The sequence below is a fragment of the Oryctolagus cuniculus genome, chromosome 9 (assembly GCF_051225735.1).
Source record: "Oryctolagus cuniculus isolate XC-2025 breed Fujian yellow rabbit chromosome 9, ASM5122573v1, whole genome shotgun sequence".
Lineage (NCBI taxonomy): Eukaryota > Metazoa > Chordata > Mammalia > Lagomorpha > Leporidae > Oryctolagus > Oryctolagus cuniculus.
This window is the reverse complement of record NC_142875.1, coordinates 1,703,716-1,723,856: the sequence shown is the minus strand read 5'-3', so window position 1 is coordinate 1,723,856 and position 20,141 is coordinate 1,703,716. Positions and strand designations below refer to the sequence as shown.

Here is a 20,141-nt window from a genome sequence, read left to right as displayed (position 1 = left end):
CCATCCGCCTGCTTCACGGTTGATCTTTTAGCTGGGAAGAAGAGAATCGTGCCAGGCGAAGGCGACCACGCTGCCCTGCGCCCGAGTCCGGGGGCGGGGGAGACATCAGCCCTACCTCTGCCTCGCTGTCCCTGGGTGCACGAGGCTCCCGGGCCCGATTTTTTTCTCGCAACTCATTGATGTCCATTTAAACTCTGGACTGCCCACCTCGGCACTGCTGGCCACAAATCCCCAGTCATGGTGGGGCTGTGTGTCGGCGCCCGAGGAGCAGTCCCCGGGTTCCAGGTGCTGGTAGCACGCCCCACCCCCACTCCCAGGGCGACCCCTGAAGTTGTCCAGGACAAGCTCCTCCCTGTTGAGAACTGTGGACGCAGACGGTGGAGCTCCTGGAGGTCTCCCTGAGGGCCCGCGGAGTCCACGGGGACGCCGTGTGGTGGTGGCTTTCGGGTGGTGTTGCATTTGCTACCGGATCCCTGCCACCTGCTAGCACTGTGAGGATTGGTGTTTCTCTTTTTTTTTAATGTACTTAGGTGTAAAGGAAGTCTGGAGACTTGGTTTATAAACTTGGGTCTGCTGGGGGTGCTTAGTGAGCACCACGCTCTTGGCACAGTCCTGGGATCCGGAGAGGGACCAAGGACCCACCACCTTCCTGGAACACGTGCTCATCGCGGCCCACGGCCACGCCCTCGCACACGTTCCTGGAGCATCTTTGTCATGTGGGAATGCATTTTGCACAGAAGCCACCTTTCACGGTCAGAGACCACTGTGCTCTCTTGCTTGCACACCTGTAGGCGCTTCTGAATCGAGTCTGTGTCCCCTGCAAGGGTGGCACTGCGCGTGGCCCAGCGTGGCCCCCATCGGGTGTGCACGGGTGGTGTTCAACAGCAGATGCTCTGAGCTCCGGCGACGGTTCTGCGTGCTGCGGTCAGACCGCGGTTCCACGCCCAGTGAGGCTGGGCAGGGAGGGGCCTTGGAGTTGCTTTGTGCTCGCTGTGAGGGCGTGATGCTGGCCTGGGAGCCGGGTGCTCGGTTGGACAGCAGCAGCCTTCCCCATAGCGCGTGTCAGAGCCGTCTTGGCCCCCATCCGTGTGTATCCAGGGCTGCGACATGATTTCCAGACACCCACACGACAAAAACCCATCGGTCCCTGGAGTGTGCAGATGGCACTTCCAGTGCCTTCCCCTGGGCCAGCGTGAGCACGTGGGCTGTGCCAGCCTCCCAGGCACGTGGCCGGCCCCAGGTCCTCCGTTGGACGGGCGCTTTGTCACCTGGCGGCCGGCTCTGACGCGGGCACGTGAGCCGCGGGCAGGGGAGCGTCTTGTTCCTCCGTCCGTTTTGTTCGCCGGAGCCCCGCGCGGTATTAGCCTGTGAATAATCACCACCGCCCAGGCAGCTCCTGGAGCGTGAATGAGAGGCTGCTCCCGCAGAAATGATTTGTGCCCTGGCTGATTGTCACCCACAGAAAATGAGAAGGGGAGCATTCAATGCAGAGTCATGTGTTCCGCACAATTACTGGATTAATAATTTTATTCCATTACTGTGTGGGTAGCGAGGACATCAGCCTGGCGATCTGCAATTCTAGTAGATTTCTAAGCGTCCTGTTAAAGGAGTGAGCAAGGGTCAGGAAACTTAATTATGCTATAACTAGATAGAAATTGCCAAGTGATAAAAAGAAACATCCAGGCAGATTCACCAGGAAATTGCAGCCTTAATAATATAGCATAATGCCTACTTCTATACAATTACTGGAGACCCTCAAGAGTTCAGAAAAACAGCCTTAGGTTTCCAGTAACTACAAAAAAAACTATGAAAATTACATTTTTGCATCTTGCTATAAATATTTTTTCAAAAAATAAATAGCATTATTACTTGATCGTCAGAAACCTTGTGTTCACCCAGGCCAGAGGTCACAGCTACCTTGAGGTTTTAGAATGATGGGTGGGTTGGATTAGAGATGAGTAATTTATATTTGCAAATTGAGCTTCCTGCGTTATACTTTAAAACACTGTCTACTCCATGTCGTCTCTCAGGAAAAGAAGAAAGAAAGAAGAAACGCCCAGCACAGAGATTTGTTCCGATGCCTGCCAGCTCCGGGGAGACTTGGTGGGCTCAGGGCTCCATCCGGTCTGCAAGGTTGCCACCAGGCTCAGGGGAGAGGCCGACGGCCCTGGCATGAGTGCCTGCCGGACTGAAAACCAGGCACGCCCACGGCCCTGCCACAGAGAGCCGAGTGGGCCCCGGGCAGGAACGGAGCTGTGCCGAGGCGCCAGGAGGGGTCTGAACACAGCGCCCCAGCTCCCGCGCTCTGCCGGACCGGCGCGCTCTCGCTCCCTTCCCGGGGAGGAGAAGTCATTTCTTGAGCTCGCCCAGGAGAGCCGCGTTTCATTTCGCATTCTGAGGACACTGATTAATCAGCCAGCTCCCTGCCCAGAGCTGGCCATTCTGCCCAGAAATCTGCATATCTGCACGCGGCTGTGCGGCCCGAGTTTAATTTCCTACAGGAACTGATACTAATCACCCTGTTTAAACAGAGGGATTTGGGGTCTGTACAAATGTGACATTTTTCCCGTAGAACTTGCAGAATATTTTTCCCTTTTTTTTTTTTTTCCAATTTAAAGGGACATCCGCCCCTCCAGCTTCACCTGGGAGAGGCGCTGCCGTGGCATGTTATTTTCTCTTGAGCGCTGATTGTGAGCATGGTGCAGGGAACCCAGGTTCGCCTGGTAGGTGTGGGAAAAGGGTTGAATAGAGTTGGGACTGGGAAGGCCCTGTGTGGCGCCCGAGGTGCCTCGCTGATTCTGTGGGTGTCCCTGGGCCCCTCAGGTTAAAGCGAGGCTGGGCTGTGAGCAGAGCTGAGCGCCTCAGCCCTCGGCCCCCGCCAGGAGCATTTGGCGTCTTTGATTCTGGCTGCCTGCAGCACAATGGCGGCTCGGGCAGGGAACGGGTGGCAGGCGAGCCCGTGCCAGCTGGCAGGAGGCAGCGCCCTGTCAAGGAAGCACCTTCCAGGGCTCGCTCAGCATCAGCCCGTGGCCTCTCCCCCGCGGAGGTGAATCTTGGTCCACGGGGCCTCGGGAAAGCCGCGTGCCTAGCCAAGGGATGCTGGCTGCACGCCTGACCCAGCCCATCTCCAGTTTCCTGAAGGGACAGGAGGCTGGTGGGCCCCAGGGCCCCCCAGTGAGGTCGGACGCTGCACGGTTTGGCTGTGTGGTCAGCAGGGCAAGGTCAGACGGTGCTCTGGCTCCAGGCTGAGTAGCCAGCTCCATCACGCGTGGGTGCAGGCGGGACGCTGACGGGACGGGGCCCCCTTGCTGCCAGAGCTGTGTTTCTGTTCCCACCAAGTGTGCTGTTGGTGAGCTTGCAGGTGGCATTGCAGTGCGGAGCAGGTGCAGGCACCTGGCCTGTCACCTCGGACGGACGTCGGTCTGTGCATTAGGAACATTCGGAAGCCCTTCTCCTGGCTATTTGAATGAACGGTCTCCAGCCAGGGTGCCCCCACCCCGCTGGGCTGAAGGACACAAAGCACTGTCCGCCTCTCGCGTGAGCTTTCCCTGAAGTCTGCGCATGCCACCGTGCGGAGCGCAGCGCCGGCGCTGGAGGAGCCGCGGCCACGGGCGCTCGCGGGCGGAGCGGGACCCCAGGCCTCGCGAGGGCGGCTGGCTGCTGTTCCTGTCACTCTTCCCTGCACCTCGCTCTCTATTTTCTTTGCCCATTGTAAATCACAAGGGTATCACCCCAGGCAAATAGCGGCTTAGATTGTTTATCTGTCTCTGCTAATAGCATTTCATTTGAAGTCTTAAAGTCCCAAGTGGCTTGAAAGGGCACTATTACACGGCATCAGGTTTTATTGCAAAATGACTGGGTCCCTGCTTTGAAGTCTTAATGCGGCCTGGGTGTCAGCGCCGCGTCTTTTCCGATTTAAACTTTAAGCAGGATCTCCTGGAAACACGCCGCTTTCTTCTGCATGGAGTGAGGAGCGGTTAATAACTCGGAGCGCATTGTTTCCCAGAGAGCGCCGCCGGTGTGGCTGGTGTGGTGCCAGCAAGCCTGAAACGGAGAAACAGTGATGCTTTTCTCATTCAGGACCAAACCTGGCTGAATACTCGTGGATCCCTCGTTTTGCTGAGTTATTAGCAGAAAGCAGAATCCCAACACCTGCCCCCATGGTGACCCACGCACACGCACACGCATGAGAATGTCAGAAAGCCTACATTCCTCAGAATAATTGATGCATCCCTTCTCCAGGAAATCCCAGATGAGTCCCAGTGTCGTCCCAGCAGCAGGCGTGGGGGCCCCGGGGAGGGAGGTGAGGCAGAAGGGAAGGGGCAGAGCTGACCGCACCATGGGCACCCCAAACCTGAGGCCACACCCTGTGAGGGGTGAGGGAGCCGCTGAGCGTGAGACCCCACTTGTCCGCCATAGCCCGTCCGGGCAGCTGCCCCGTGAGGCTGGGGGAGAAACCTCTCCTGGCACTACACAGATGCGAGGGCCCCGGATAGAGCCAGCCACACTCAGACATCCAGGGAGCGTGTGTGTGTGTGCACAAGTAATGTGTGTGAGTGTGCAAGTTATGTATGTGTGTGCATGTGTGAGTGTGCAAGTTATGTATGTCTATGCATGTGTGAGTGTGCGAGTTATGCATATGCATGTGTGTGCACAAGTAATGTGTGTGAGTGTGCGAGTTATGTATGTGTGTGCATGTGTGAGTGTGCAAGTTATGTATATGCATGTGTGTGCACAAGTAATGTATGTGCAAATGTGCAAGTCATGTATGTGTATGCATGTGTATGCAAGTAATGTGTGTGAGTGTGCAAGCTATGTGTGTGGTGTGTGTCATTGTGTGCATGTCACTGCACATGTGATTGTGTATGTCATCGTGTGTGTGTGTCTGCATCAGGTATGCTTGTGAATGTGTAAATGCATGTGCACTGTGTGCATGTGATTGCATATGTGTGATTGTGCATGTATATGATTGTGTATGAACATTGTTGTGATTTTGAATGCGTGTAGTGTGTGGTTGTCCATGGTGTGTATGCATGTGTGTATGTGTACATAATTGTGTATGTGTGTGCTTGTGCATGACTGAATGTGTGTGTATGAGTGAACTTCAAAGTTTGTGGAAAATACACTTAAAAGATGTTTATTTTTGAAAAAAATTTTTGAAATTCATGTATTTTTTCATGATATGCATTTTGCATAAACATTTTGAGGACCCCTGTATGTACATGTGTGCCTGTGTATGTGTGTGCATGCGTGTGTGTCTTCAGGATGAAATGAATGGGCACAAGTTTTGGAGGCGGTGCCTGGCTCAGAACCTACCCAGGATGACACGGGCACCACGCCTGGGGGCTGGGACTCCAGGGCCGGGACCACGTGCCCCAGCAGCTGGCCAGGACCCCTAAGGTCACAAGCAGTGGGCTCCCTGCTGTGTCAGTGGTGCCGGCCAGGGAAGTGTGGCTCTGAGTGAATCTGGGACATTGGAAGCCAGCACAGGGGCCTGGCGTCCCGTGGGCCCTCGGGTGGTGCTTGTCTGAATGCCCTCAGGTGCCAGGGCAGAGGAACCACAAACGCGAGGGCTTTTCCTGCCGTGGAGCAGCCCCAGCTGATGGAAGAGCCGAGCTTCTGCGGACTCACCTGTCCCTGAGCCCTGGAGGGCCAGGGTCAGAGACGGTGACTGGCCAGGTCAGCACACCACGCGGACGCTGACCCCTTCTCTGTGCTGGGCTGCGCCTGGCCTGTCACGGCTTGGCCCCCACAGCGGCGCCACTTCTGAAGCTCAGACAGTGCAGTCATTGCCTCTGTTTGCTAGGAAGTGAGAGGACCTGGATTCAACGCAGGTCTGGGACGCTGGAGCTGGCATCGTCCCCACTGCTATTGCAGATGAAGGTCCCTGGGAGGACCCTCGGCCGGCGCTCTGACGCTGGGCGGCCCGTGTCTCCGTGGGGAGCCTGCACGGGGCCTCCTGCTCCCAGCCCTTCCTGGGCAGGCGGCCAACGCGGCTGCCTCCCGCAGCGGGGCCTGGAGGAGCGCAGTGCTTGCCAGATTCCGCAGTCAGGGGACTGCAGGATGACACGTGCAGGAAGTAGCCGGTTCTCGGCACAGCCAGCAGAGCGCTGGAGGCGTGGGGCTGCCCTTCCTCTGCTTGCCCTTCCACACACAGCCCGTTTTATCTCATCCGGGAGTCACGAGCCAGCCCAGCCTCCAGATGCCGGTGCAGGGAGGTAATTGACGGTGAATGTCAAATACTAAATCCTATCTGGTTATTACCCAGAGCATGAGCCATGTAAGTAGCTGAACAATTACAGCTGTGATTGACTAGGTGGGAACCGAAATCCTAAACATCAACTGCCAGAAGGGATAATTGTGACACATTAGCACCTGCTCACGCAAGATTGACGACTCCTCTCACATCTGCCGGATCTCGTGCTCACACTGCTCACGGTGCTTCTCCCCGTTGAATGCAGCCACACGAGAGTTCCCGAGGATGACAGGAACTCGACGTCCGTGTTACGCACGCCGTCAGCACGGCTGCTCGTCTCCGGTCCCGGTTTCTTGCTGACACGCTCCCGACTCACTGAGGCGCAGGGAGGTGGGCTTTGGGAGGCCACAGAGGCACGGCCATTAGGTGCTTCTGATGAAGTGTCCCTGCCAGCCAGAAGTGTGGCGTGTGGCGTGTCATTTGTCGGCTCTGTGTGTGTATCTGTCTGCCTCCTGCAAACCTGGCCATCTGAAGTCTTGTCTGTCGCCCCATGTGTCGCACACTGGAGTTGGGTAGAGTGACCCCTGCCCCTGCAGGTCAAGCCGAGGTAGCAGGGTTAGTGTCCCGTGAATGCTGCAGCCCCTGGCGGCGGGGTGGCAGGTGCAGAGTGACATAAAGGGGCACAGGTGTGCTCACCTCTCCCTCCAGGCAAACGCCCCCACGAAGCTCTGGCCCGTGTGTTCGGTTGGGGGTCAGAAGTGCACGTTGCTGACTTCCCTGCCCCTCCGAGATCGCTGCGATCATGCTCTCTCCTGCGAGCGGGGCCTGGGCTAGGTCCTTGCTGTCTGAGGGGAGGGCAGTCCCCGAGCGTCCGCTGGGCTGGAGCGGGAGGCACATCAGGCTGCTGGGCGGGGATGCAGGACGGCGCGTGCGGGGAGTGGATGTTCTCAGACGTACTGCGTTTATGCCCAGGTCTTGCCCAGTCGTCGACTCTTCTGTTCACCCTCTCACCACTCGCACGGCCTTTCATTTTACCAGCGTGCTGGGAGTAGCTGTTCTGTGCCAGCCCCTGCGTAGCCAGCCAGGCATTGGCACCCATGAGACACAGAATCTGGTTTCTGGGAGCTTCCAGTCTGAAAGGGAGGACGACACATCAACACGTAATTGCGGCTCCGTGGATGGAGACCACGTAGACTTGGAGCTTGTTTGCTCTGTGGACGCTGTCACAGGAGAGGAGCTTGAGCTGGGTTTAAGGAGGAAGAGAACTTTCCCAGGTGTGTGGAAACTGATGGATGGAGGGTTACTAAGGCAGGCAGAGGAACAATGCCCCCAAAGACGCACAGGTCGGCTTGCCTGGCGGATTAGAGTGGGACGAGCAGATGGGGTCGCTGCGTGTGGTTGCAGGAGTGACCGAGGGGTGGATGAGAGAGGTGTAGCTGATCAAGGGGAAGCCAGAGGTTGGGGTTCTGCTGGGGGTGTGCCTGGCTGTGGAGGGTGGGTGAGGAGAGGGTGGGTGCCCCAGGGCTGGCTGTGGAGGGTGGGGAGGAGAGGGTGGGGCAGGTGCCCTAGGCCTGGCTGTAAGTGTGGGTGAGAGGGTGGGGCAAGTGCCCCAGGCCTGGCTGTGGAGGGTGGGTGAGGAGAGGGTGGGTGCCCCAGGGCTGGCTGTGGAGGGTGGGTGAGGAGAGGGTGGGTGCCCCAGGCCTGGCTGTGGAGGGTGGGTGAGGAGTGGCAGGTGCCCCAGGCCTGGCTGTGGAGGGTGGGTGAGGAGAGGGTGGGTGCCCCAGGGCTGGCTGTGGAGGGTGGGTGAGGAGAGGGTGGGTGCCCCAGGCCTGGCTGTGGAGGGTGGGTGAGGAGTGGCAGGTGCCCCAGGCCTGGCTGTGGAGGGTGGGTAAGGAGAGGCAGGTGCCCCAGACCGTCCTTAAGAGCTGTGAGAATCTGGAGGGAAAGGTGTGTACAGTGATGCCCACAGAAGAGGCAGGGGATGGCCTTATGAGGAGCGACAGTTGGAAGCAGGAAGTGTGCAGGCCCGCGGGAACATCTGGAATTGCTTCTGCTGCCGAGACTGGGCGAAGCTGAGGGACCCTAGCTATGGGAGAGGAGTGAGCGTGAGTCAGTTGGAGTTTGGACAGGATGCATTTTTTTGCTCATTTTCTTCCTATTTAATGATCTTGCTTTTGACAGAAAAGTTGAGTTTTACGATGTAGAATCATGCCGTTCAGTACTGTGTATCACAGAAAGAGTAGCAGGGGGATAAACCTGATACGTCCTTGCACTCCGAGCCCCGGCTCATCCTAAAGGTGGCTGAGACAGCCGGAGGTGGACACCGCCCCCGACAGCTCCCCCCGGGGTCCCCGCGTGCCCTCTGTGACAGCCAGAGGTGGACACCGCCCCCAACGTCTCCCCCCGGGGTCCCCACATGCCCTCTGTGACAGCCAGAGGTGGACACCGCCCCCAACGTCTCCCCCCGGGGTCCCCACATGCCCTCTGTGACAGCCAGAGGTGGACACCGCCCCCGACAGCTCCCCCCGGGGTCCCCGCGTGCCCTCTGTGACAGCCAGAGGTGGACACCGCCCCCGACAGCTCCCCCCGGGGTCCCCGCGTGCCCTCTGTGACAGCCAGAGGTGGACACCACACCCGACAGCTCCCCCCGGGGTCCCCGCATGCCCTCTGTGACAGCCAGAGGTGGGCACTACCCCCGACAGCTCCCCCCGAGGTCCCCACATGCCCTCTGTGACAGAGGTGGACACCACCCCCGACAGCTCCCCCCGGGGTCCCCTCATGCCCTCTGACAGCCAGAGGTGGGCACTGCCCCCGACAGCTCTCCCTGGGGTCCCCACATGCCCTCTGTGACAGAGGTGGGCACCGCCCCCGACAGCTCCCCCCGGGGTCCCCACATGCCCTCTGTGACAGCCAGAGGTGGACACTGCCCCCGACAGCTCCCCCCGGGGTCCCCACATGCCCTCTGTGACAGCCAGAGGTGGACACCACCCCCAACAGCTCCCCCCGGGGGCCCCACATGCCCTCTGTGACAGCCAGAGGTGGACACCACCCCTGACAGCTCCCCCCGGGGTCCCCTCATGCCCTCTGTGACAGCCAGAGGTGGGCACCACCCCCAACTGTGACAGCCAGAGGTGGGCACCACCCCAGACAGCCCTCCCCGGGGTCCCCGCATGCCCTCTGTGACAGAGGTGGACACCGCCCCTGACAGCTCCCCCCGGGGTCCCCGCATGCCCTCTGTGACAGCCAGAGGTGGACACTGCCCCCAACAGCTCCCCCCGGCGTCTCCGCATGCCCTCTGTGACAGACGTGGACACCACCCCCGACAGCTCCCCCAGGGTCCCCGCATGCCCTCTGTGACAGTGGTGGACACCGCCCCTGACAGCTCCCCCTGGGGTCCCCTCATGCCCTCTGCAGGTGCCCAGTGAGCTGCTCTGTGGGCAAGGCTCGAGCTGAACTTGCAGGCCAGGGCAGGAGACAGCGCGCATGTGCGCAGATGTGCAGACAGGCTGTGACCCCAGAGGTACAGGGAGAGGAAGAGGGACAGTGACTGATGGAGGGAAGTGGGTGTGGCTCTCATCTGGAGACCAGGAGGAGATGTGGATGAGGGTCTCTGTGGGAGACCAGGAGGAAACGTGGAGTGAGGGTCTCTGTGGGGGACCAGGAGGAGGTGTGGATGGGGGTCTCTGTGGGGGAGACCAGGAGGAGATGTGGAGTGAGGGTCTCTGTGGGGGAGAGCAGGAGGAGGTGTGGAGTGAGGGTCTCTATGGGAGACCAGGAGGAGACATGGAGTGAGGGTCTCTGTAGAGGAGACCAAAGGGGGTGTGGAGTGAGGGTCTCTGTAGGGGAGACCAGGAGATGTGAGCTGAGAGCTGTAAGGAGACCCAGCCCTGGGGTCCATGTGTCTAGGAAGTGTGCCGCAGCTTGCCCACCTCTGAATGCTGTCCCCACCACCTGCTGCACCCTGCGTCCAACAGTCTGTGTCCGTGGCGGCACCGTGGCCTCCTGCAGGTGAACCTATCCTAGAACCACCTGCTGTCGGGGTCAGTGGACCCCGCCTGGATCACCCCCATGTGGTGGGAGAGAGTCTGCCGGCCTCAGTGTTGGACTTCCCAGTGGTGTACTGCAGCCCCCGTAAGCAGCTTGTAAGCTGTGGTTCAGAGCAGGGCCCTAATGCAGACTCCCAGGTGTGGCCAGGGGCTGACTGGGCGGCTGGCACCGCGGGGAAGCACATTCAGGCTGGGCTGTGCCTTCTGGGCCACTGCCTTACTGTCGTCAGAGCGGCACGTGGGGCGTCCCAGGCTGTGAGATGGACAGACGGGCCACTGCCAGCAGGAGGGTGTTGTGGCTCTTCCTAACCCCGCCCTGCACCCCGACCCCAACCCTTGTGCAGTGAGGCGTCCTGGGAGGTCTGGACCCTAGGCTGAAGCCTCCTGCTGGCTCAGCACTGGCACCGCCCTTGGTGGGACCACCGGGTGCAGCTGTGAGCTGGGCCCTGGCCCTGTGGCGTTTTCCTCGGAAGAGGGAAGCAGGTGTCCTGCAGTGGGGGGCTCAGGCAGGGACGCCTGCAGCAGGGACCCCGGCCCCGCCGAAAGCTGTGAGGTTGGAGGGTCAGGGAGTGTGGAGTGAATGGCTCACTTCCCTCGCAAACTTAGCTTCACAAGTCTGGATTTTAAAAAATTATGTGTAGGGGTTGGCTCTGTGGCTCAGCGGGTTAACACCCTGGCCTGGGGCGCTGGCATCCCATATGGGCGCCAGTTTAAATCCTGGCTGCTCCTCTTCCGATCCAGCTCTCTGCTATGGCCTGGGAAAGCAGTAGAAGATGGCCCAAGTCCTTGGACCCCTGTACCCACGTGGGAGACCTGGAGGAAGCTCCTGGCTCCTGGCTTCAGATTGGCGCAACTCCGGCTGTTGTGGCCGTCTGGGGAGTGAACCATCGGATGGAAGACTTCTCTCTCTCTCTCTGCCTCTCCTCTCTCTGTGTAACTCTGACTTTCAAATAAATAAATAAATCTTTAAAGAATTATGTGAAAATAATCTTATGGCAGTGGTTAAACTGATTTCGCACCCAGGACCTGTGATTACAGGTGACACTCTAACAAAAGGGACGGCACTTTGACAAGCACAGAAAGGAGTCCATGGCCAGTGAACCCTGGGAGTGCTCCCGGCCTGGCGGTTTGAGGTTGCCATGGATGCCCAGGTCTTGTGTTGGAGGCCTGCTCAGAGCCCTGGCCCCAGCTTCCTGCTCGTGTGCACCTGGGAGGCAGCCGAGATGGCCAAGTCCTTGAGTCCCTGCCACCTGTGTGCAAGGCCCGGATGGAGCTCCCAGCTCCTGGCCCTGGCCTGGCCCGGCCTCAGCCGTTGCAGGCATTTGAAGAGTGAGCCGGCAGATGGAAACTCTTCGTCTGTCTCTGTCTGTCTCGCTGCCTTTCAAACATGAAAATAAATAAACAAACAGAAACACTCCTTTAGGACTTGCCTTTGGTTTAAATAACTGGTTTTCAAGAGCCCTGCCCATTTCTGGGGAGCACCAGGCCCTTAAATTGTCGCCCGTTCCTCCGCCGCCTCCTCCGTGCTGCCTGTCACAGCTCAGCTTCCTGCATTGCTGCGAGCGCAGGGACGCGGCTGCTGCGTCTCGGCCAGACCAGGGGTCTGCAGACGGCACCCAGGCAGGCGCCTGTGAGCTCTGCCTGGCTTCCCGGGCCCTGCGGTGCTGTGACAGTGGCTGGGTCTGGTTGTGGGGGTGTGAAAGAGCCGTGGGTGCTGAGTGCACAGGTGTGGCTGCTTCCTCACGAGACTTGGTTGAAAACGAGGGGTTAAATTTGACCTGCACACAGTTTTCCCCTCCTCTGCTTGCTGTATTTATTTTTTGAATTCTGATTTTTTTATTTGAGAGTCAGAGAAGGAGAGAGAAATACACACACACACGCACACACACACACGCACACACACACACACACATCTCCCATCCTCTGGGTCACTCCCCAGATTCTGGTCAGGCTGGAAACAGTCCAGGTCTCCCACACTGGGGGCGCCTGAGCCGTCACCGCTGTGTCCCTGGGTCTTAGCCTCCAGGCCGCCTGCCCGCCGTGGTTGGTCCTACTTCAGACAGTCAGTGGTCTTCGATAAAGCAGCAAATGAACTGAAATGTGCCCTTGTCTCGTGTTCCCAGTGGTCTTCATTTGTGTTGTGGATCCCAGTGGTAAAATGACGTGTTCTTTCTCATCAAGCTGCTCCCTTTGGCATTCTTTAACCTGTTTTTGTAAAGTGTGCTAATACTGAATGCCCTCGTTGTTTTTATTTGCTCATAAAATAGTTCTCTTTCATTTTTGAAATATTTTTAAGTATTTATTTATTTGAAGGGTAAATTAACAGAGAGAAAGAGATCTCCCATCTGCTGCTCCCTCCCCAAACTCCGCCCAGGTCTCCCACACGGGAGCAGGAGTCCTAGTACTTGGGCCGCCCTCGGCTGCTTGCCCAGGCGTGTCAACAAAGTGCTAAGTCAGAAATGCAGCAGCTGGGACCGAACTGGTGCAGCTTAGCCTGCCATCACAGCGTCAGTTCCTCGTTTTTGAAATATTTCTTATCTGAGTATAGAGTTCTGACTTGGCTATTTTTCTTTCTGCAATTAAGTTTATATTTTTGTTTGAAAGGCACAGTCGCAGCGGAAGTGGTGGTGCTCTTGCATCCGCTGGGTCAGGGGGCAGGGACCCAGCATCTAAGCTGCCCTCACTGCTCACCAGGGTACAGGGCAGCAGGAGCTGGATGGGAGTGGAGGCAGGCTCAGACCAGGCACGCAGGCGTGGGGTGTGGTGTCCCAGGCTGAGCCAGCCCGCCGCGCCGCAACACCCACCCAGTGGCTCTGCTGTCTCCCGGTGTGCTCGGCCACTGGGCCCTCTTAGCTGTCCTCTCTCGGACTGCCTTCAAGATGTCCTGTTGTCTTTGGCTGTCAACAGTTTAATGTGCTATCCTTGGTGGCTTCTGTTATTATTCTCATCGAACTTGGTATTCTCTGAGCTCCTTGTACCTGTAGCTTGATGCCGGTCCTTGTTGTTTGAGACTTCGTGGCTGTTAAAATGTCCGGTGTTTCCTTTCCCCGATCCGTCTTTCAGCCACGCCGACCTTGACCGCCTGAAGTGGTCCCACAGCGTGTGCACGCTCTGGCTTTGCTGTTTGCGTTCCAACCTAATGATCGCTGCCGAGCTCTCTTCCGGTCATCCGCTGCCCGCCCCGCGAGGCTGTTCATCCCAGTGCCAGCGTCTGGCTTTGCTCATACTTGGTCTGGGCGGCAGTGGCCCTTTGGCCACTTGTTCCCCCTGGAGCCTTCAGCATACTAATTACAGCTATTTCAGCGGCCTGACAGATAGTTCCAACTGTTTGTCTTCTCAGCCACGGTCCGGCGGTTGCTCTGTCTTGGAAATGAGTGGGTTTTCCTTGCCTTGTTGTCTCAATTTTCTCGCGAAAGCCACATGCTGTGTGGCTCAGCAAGGAGGGAGGTGGCTCCGATGCCTGGACGGGGGCTTGCCCTACTCCCTGGTGTGGACAGCTTGCCTTCTTGGTGTAGACAGCACAGTCGACACCAGAAATCCGTTCCAAGCCTCCAGGGGATGCCTGAAACCACGGGACGACGGACCCCTGTCTCGGCTGTTTGCTCTGCAAGTACGTATTTATGACAGCGTTATATTTATACAATAGACACAGGCAGAGATTAACAGTAAAACTTACCACAGACCTCAGCAACCTAAGCATGAACTCTTCTCTCCTTTTCACTGAAAGGAAGCACTGTCAGCTTTTCCTTGGGGTACTTGGAGGCCCAGCCCCGCGTCATATGCTTTGGGGATGTTAATTCAAATGCAGGTGCTAGACACGAGCTGCCTGCTCGGTCACTGGCAGGGGGGCAGCGTACCCACATGGATCCACTGGACAGAGGGGAGGGCGGGCGGCAGCGCGGGGTTTCCCAGAGCGTGCAAGTCAGCACTCGTGAACTACCTACTTCCTGAATTTTCCACGTGTTGTTTTCAGGCCATGGCTGACCACGGGCCCCTGAAACCTCAGGAAGCAAAACCCGGATCTGGGGCTCCTGTGACCTGCCGAGGAGCTGAGTGCGCCTGGGACGTGTGTTTCTACAGGGACCCGCCGTGCACCCCAGCCTCCCCGTGGGGTGGGGACCTGGTGCTGGCCGCGGCTGCTCCCGCACGCTGCATCAGAGAGGGCGCTGGCCTGCTCTGGTTCCACCCTGGCTGGCAGCCAGGCTCACCACATGTGTTAGGCAGCGCTTCCTAGCCGTGGTAGAGGAGGAGGAGGGTGGGGCGTGGCTCCTGTTGTGAGGAAGGCCCCTAGCCAGGCCCACAGCCCTGTCCTAGGTCTTGTGGGAGCAGCTTCCTCACACTCCTGCCCTCCCCAGCAGCTCCATCCTGCTCCCCCCTTCTCCCAGCAGCGCCGCCCTCCTGGCCCTGTTCTGAGTGCAGCCGGAAAGGAAGCACACCACGGTTCCGGCCTTGCTCCCCAGCGGCTGCCATCCTCCCGGGTCTTCACTCAAGGCCACTTCTGGGCCCTGTCTGTCTTCCCCACGAGCATCCCGTGGAGGTTGTGGAGCCAGAACCCGTCCACAGCGTGGACCCCTTGACTTCCTGCAACCCCGGGGGTCCACACGGGGCCTGAGCCACGTCCTCGGCCGCTGCAGCCAAGTTCTTTTGCCTGGGGTGGGGAGGGGTCTTGTTCTTTGCAGAGAGTCAGCGCCGCCTGTGTCGCCGCCTGCGTCTCCCGAAATGCTGGGTGATCGTTGGCTGCAGGCTCGGCTCTCTGACTGTCCCAGCCAGGTTGGGAGTATGGAGTCAGCCTCCTTGTTACGGTGGAGATGAGAGCAGAAATGCCACCGGCCCCTTACACAGCCCAGGTCAGACCCTTATCTCGGCGCCCCAGACCGGCCCACAGCACATGGAAGCTGGTGGGTGGTGCCAGCATGCCTGGGGGCCTACACTGGCCTGAGTGTTGGGACCACCTACGTGGCTTTCATCCTGTTGATGGGCTGGGACCTGAGCCTCAGGGTTTTGTGCAGCTTCCCTGGGGAGTGCAGCCGCGGCCAGGAACCTGCAGTAGAATCCTTGGGGCCCAGGAGCCTTTGAGACAGAAGCATCTTCCTGCTCAGAGGCATCTCCTGTGACCCCACTGTGGCTGCGGTTCTTATCCACCCATGCAAGTGGGAGTGTCAACAGCCCGCTGTCACTTCTCCCAACACGCGACACCAGCACTGCCTCCAACAAGGTGGAAAGTGGTTTTGAGCTCTCTATTTGGCTCATGACACTTGTGCGAGCTTGCCAGAGGTCCCGCTAACTGGCACCTGGTGTTGCTGTGCTCCGACACACGGGAATGAGGTCAATCTCCACAGGCTTGTCGGCTTGAGACAGGTGGACAGGCGTCGCCCTGCTCCCCGTCACGCTTGCCTTCTGGGCTGGTACCTCTGGCTGGAGCTCCGGGACTGCCCGGGGGCAGCGGTTTCAGAGTTGGGTGCTCTCTCCCATTTTCAAGAGCCAGCTGCTTTAACCCCATCCTTGCCCAGGGCCCGGCTCGTGGGAGCTGTGAGAGAGGAGGATCCCTGTGCTCCCCGATGTGAGGGCCCAGGCGGCCCAACGCTGCCCCTGGTTTCCCTGAGGCCCCTTTGCTGTGCTCTTCTGCGCCTACCTGCTGAGGGCCAAGGCGGTTCCGGCTTTCTCCGGCATGGCCTGGCGGTCCCACACCCCTGAAGGAGGCCATGCAGGCCAGGTGTTCTGGAGCAGCCTGTGCGGGAGGTCATTGAGAGGGAGGCGTGATCTGCCCTGGAGTTTGGAGGTGTGGCCTTGGATCGCTGCAGCTGGCTGCAGTCCTCAGGCAGTGGTCCCCCGTTGCATCTTGGGAGCAGAGGAAGAGGCCAGCTGACACACAGGCCCCCTGCCCCTCACCCTGGGACGCTGGAACCACCCCGGGACTCTGCCAGTGGAAGCCATGGGCAGATGTGGCCACTCAGCCCCGCACCGCCATAACCATGAGCCAAAACAAGTCTGCTTGCCTCAGGTGTCTGGCTGTGCTCACGACTGGCTGACCATACACACAGCTTTTCAAAGCTGCATGCACCTGTTTTACCCGAGGGTCTTTTTTTTTTTTTTTTTTTTTTTTTTTAAGATCTATTTACTTATTTAAGAGGCAGGGGTACAGAGAGAGAGGAGAGAAAGAGAAATGGAAGACATCTCCTGGTTCATTCCGCAAGTGGCTGCAGTGGCTGGAGCTGAGCCGATGAGAAGCCAGGAGCCAGGAGCTTCTTCTGGGTCTCCCGTGGGTGCAGGGGCCCAAGCACTTGGGCCGTCTACCCCTGCTTCCCCAGGCCACAGCAGGGAGCTGGATTGAAAGTGGAGCAGCCGCAGGTACAGGCTCGGCCTACCATGTCAGAGTGCCAGCCCCTACCCAAGGTCTTCTAAATTGCAGGTAGATTCAGGAGATCAGGGGTGACCTGGGAGCCAGCACCTCCCACAAGCTCCTGGGAGACAATGCTGCTCCTCACTGGACGACTCTGTGAGCATAGAGCCCCACGGGAGCGGAATAAAAGGCAGAAACCCAGGCCTCGCCATTCCCTGACCCGCCGTCCGGGTCTGTCCCCGAGCAGAGGCGCAGGCCAGGTCACAGGGGTCGGGCTGGTGCCACATAACATCACGCCGGGGCTGCTTCTGCAGTGCCCAGGGGCCTGAGGCCGGGAGCAGGCTCTCGGAATCTGTGGGCCGCAGGGTGCAAGCGAGGTGGGAGTAGACGCCCACCGTGGCTTGGGCACTTCCCCAGAAGGCCCTTGCCGGGGGTGACCCCGTGCTGCGCCCTGGCCGGGTCCCGGTGCTGCAAGCAGATGGCTCAAATCTCTGTCGTCCTCACACTTCCGCCTGCCGTTCTCCGGACCCAGCCCCACTGCGCCCACCCTGCAGGGGCTGGGACCACCTCCGAGGCCTTGTGAGGCTCTGGTTTCCTGCTGTGGCCTCGTGGGGACCTCACTGTCCCTGGGCTCTCAGCTTGGTGCGTCCTGCCCGGGACAGCTTCGCGGGAGGGGCTGGCACAGAGCTTGCAGGGCCCGCCCGACCTTGCAAGGTCTGATGACTTCACCCAGGTGGCCGTGCGTCCCTCTGTCATGTTTCACGGGCAGACGGTTGTCCACTGTCTGAAATCACTCAATGGAAAATTCTGGAAATAAGCCATGCTTGAGCTGATGACGGTGCCTTGTTACCGCTGCTCTGTCACCAGTCGTTCAGCACTCCCGCTGGGTCAGGAGAAGGTCGGGTCGCCCTCAGTCCCAGGGCCCACTCGTGGCCTGGGGGATCCTGCCCTGCGGCCCCTAAGACCTCCCTTGTTCCCCTGTGTGGGCATTGAAGGCAGCCTCTGACTACACAGTGAAACCCACCCATTGAGGCGGCCCATCCGGGAGCAGCGAGCCGGGTGTTCTGGGAAGATTCCAGCGTGCCCCTCCTCCTGAGGACATGGGATCCATGGGGTCCTGCGTGTGCTCCTCGGGGTGGCCGAGGTCTAATGCGGGGAACCCAGCAGATTCAAACCAGGCTGGGTGGTTGGTGTCCTCCCCTTGGCCGGCAGGCAGTGTCTGGTGGCTTCAGCACGTTTTGATGATTTGTGGGGATGCTCTCTGCGGTGGGGCCCCCACAAGTGTCTCCGTGCTTACATGCACATCCGGGCCACTGCACGTGTGGCCGTGGCCCACGATGCCCTTGCTGTGCAGGGGTTCTCGTCCGTGCTGGGGTCTGGCCGTGGTGCCCCTTGTTACAGCTTCACCAGATTTTGATTTGTGAGATGATCCGTTAGGGGTGGTGCTGGGTGGCGTCCGTCTACGCAGGCAGCACCCGGGACTCTGCTCTCATGACCACAGCTGCCTGTTCCCCTTGTGGGCACCGAGGCTGAGAGTTTATTCCTTTCATTTATTTATTTGAAAGGTGGCGGGGGGGAATCTTCCATCCACTGGTTCCCCCTCAGAGGGGGTGGGGAGAGGTCTTCTATCTACTGGTTCACCCCCAAATGGCCACAACGGCCAGGGCTTGGCCAAGTTCAAGCCAGGAGCTGAATTCCATCTGGGTCTCCCACGTGGGCACAGGGCCCCAAGCGCCTGGGCCGTCCTCTGCTGCTTTCCCAGGCTGATTGGCAGGGAGCTGGATCGGAAGTGGAGCAGCTGGGACTCAAGCCGACGCCCATATAGGATGCCCGTGCTGCAGGTGGTGGTTAAGGGATATGCACTGCTTCAAAGAAAGTGGCCTTTTCCTGGGCAGGTTTACATTAAATTACAAGAAGGGATGTGAAAACCTACTACACACAGCTCGAGGCTGTCCCCTCCACAACAATCGAAAGGTGGACCCAACTCAGATGGCCATCGGGGTGGACAGGCGGAAGCAGGGCGTCCACACAGTTGGAAGTCACTGGGCCTTAGAGGGGAGGGACACGGCTGAACCTCGAGGACGTAACGGCCTCACAGGGACAGATACTGGCGGGGCTGCTTACCGGAGTCCCTGGAGCAGGCAGACTCCAGAGGGAGCCCAGCGCTGCTGGCTGGGCCAGGGGAGGACCAGTGGGTCTCAGGTGTACTGGGGCCCCCAGTCTCAGCTTGGGAGGCCGACGGAGTCCTGGAGGCGGAAGGTGGCCATGGTTGCACAACGGCTGAGTGTCGCGAATGCCGCTAGCTGTGCATTTAGAAGTGGTTGACATTGTAAGTGTTATTTATAGTTTACCATAATTTTTAAAGCCTCATTGTCAGGAGAGCTGGTGCAGGCTCTCGGGAGCACTCGTGGAAATCAGACACGTGCGCTTTCTCCTGGGTAACTGTAATTTGTATTTTAGAAGAAAAGAAGGAAAGCGTGGGGTAAAGATGCCCAGGCTACTTTGCTCTGATTCTGTTCCCAGATGTCCTGAGAGCTGCTCGGGCTCAGAGCTTTGGGTATGGAGATGGTCAGAACACGCTGGAATCCTGGGCCTGGGACCTGGGAGCGTGTGCAGGCTCTGCCGTGCCTCCGTCGCTGTGGGTGGCTGAGGCTCCGTTCTGTGGATGGAGGGACGGCGTGCAGAGAAGTAAGTCAAGCCCAGGCCTGTGTCCCTGCTCTCTGCGTGCATTGTGCCATTGTGGAGTCGCCAGGAGTGTGAATTCTCCACCTAGAACAGCCGGTGCAGGATGTGGCCGGGCACCCTCCGGGGGTAACCAGGCCTGGACCGCGGAGGGCAGTGAGATAGCCCATCCCTGGTGCTGCTGTCCCTCCACTGGTGGTGCCGGCTAATCTGTGGGCTCTGAGTATTGGCAGGGTATCCAGAGGAGTGGATATTGATGTAAAGATTAAGTTAAATGCATTATAATATGCAGCCTAGAGTTGAACTGTTTAATCTATCATTGCTATCTGTCACATTGCTCGATGATTGAAAGCAATTGCATTGCCAATCTATAAAGCTGGAGCTGCTCCGTGGGGGATAATTGACCAGATTTGTGTTTCTATTCAGGGTTTTTAAAAGAAGGTAAAAGTGGGCTGTGTCCAAGTGGAGCATTTGATTGTGTTAATAAATGTGATAATCAGGTTTGGATGTACAACAGAATGCCTCCCACAAATAGCGTGGACGCCCGGCCTGCTGCGTGCTTGTAACCTCATAAAACCTCAGGCCATTGTCCCTGAATTGCTGCGTTTACTGTGCAAGGATTATTTCGACGGTACCCACTGGAATTATTTGTTCTGAAAGAAAGTTTTGAAAGAAGAGTCATTTAAGAAGAATACGTTCTGCTGCCTTTACCTCTTCCTCTCTTCTAAATCAATGCTCTCAGGCTCTGAGCACAGCCGGGCAGAGCTCCCTCCCTCCGTGGAGAAGGGGCCATGAGGCCCCTCTGCCCTGTCCACATCTCGGCCCCTGCGGGGGCGGCCATCCCCAAGAGAGGGGCCACGCTGCCTCTGGACACATC

General features: G+C 58.6%; 1 long non-coding RNA gene across 5 annotated transcripts in view; it reads left to right on the top strand.

The window, feature by feature from the left end:
* LOC138843746 (uncharacterized) overlaps nucleotides 1-20,141 on the top strand; it is a 108,281-nt gene that overhangs the window by 27,867 nt on the left and 60,273 nt on the right. For 2 of the 5 annotated variants that reach the window (XR_016212655.1, XR_016212658.1), the window contains exon 3: nucleotides 2,031-2,523. The exons of 2 other annotated variants lie outside the window; for them this stretch is intronic. This is a non-coding gene — a long non-coding RNA (uncharacterized LOC138843746). Of the gene's footprint in view, nucleotides 1-2,030; nucleotides 2,524-10,983; nucleotides 11,188-20,141 lie in introns of those variants that run through there. One more of the 5 variants, XR_016212654.1, reaches the window with a different exon arrangement.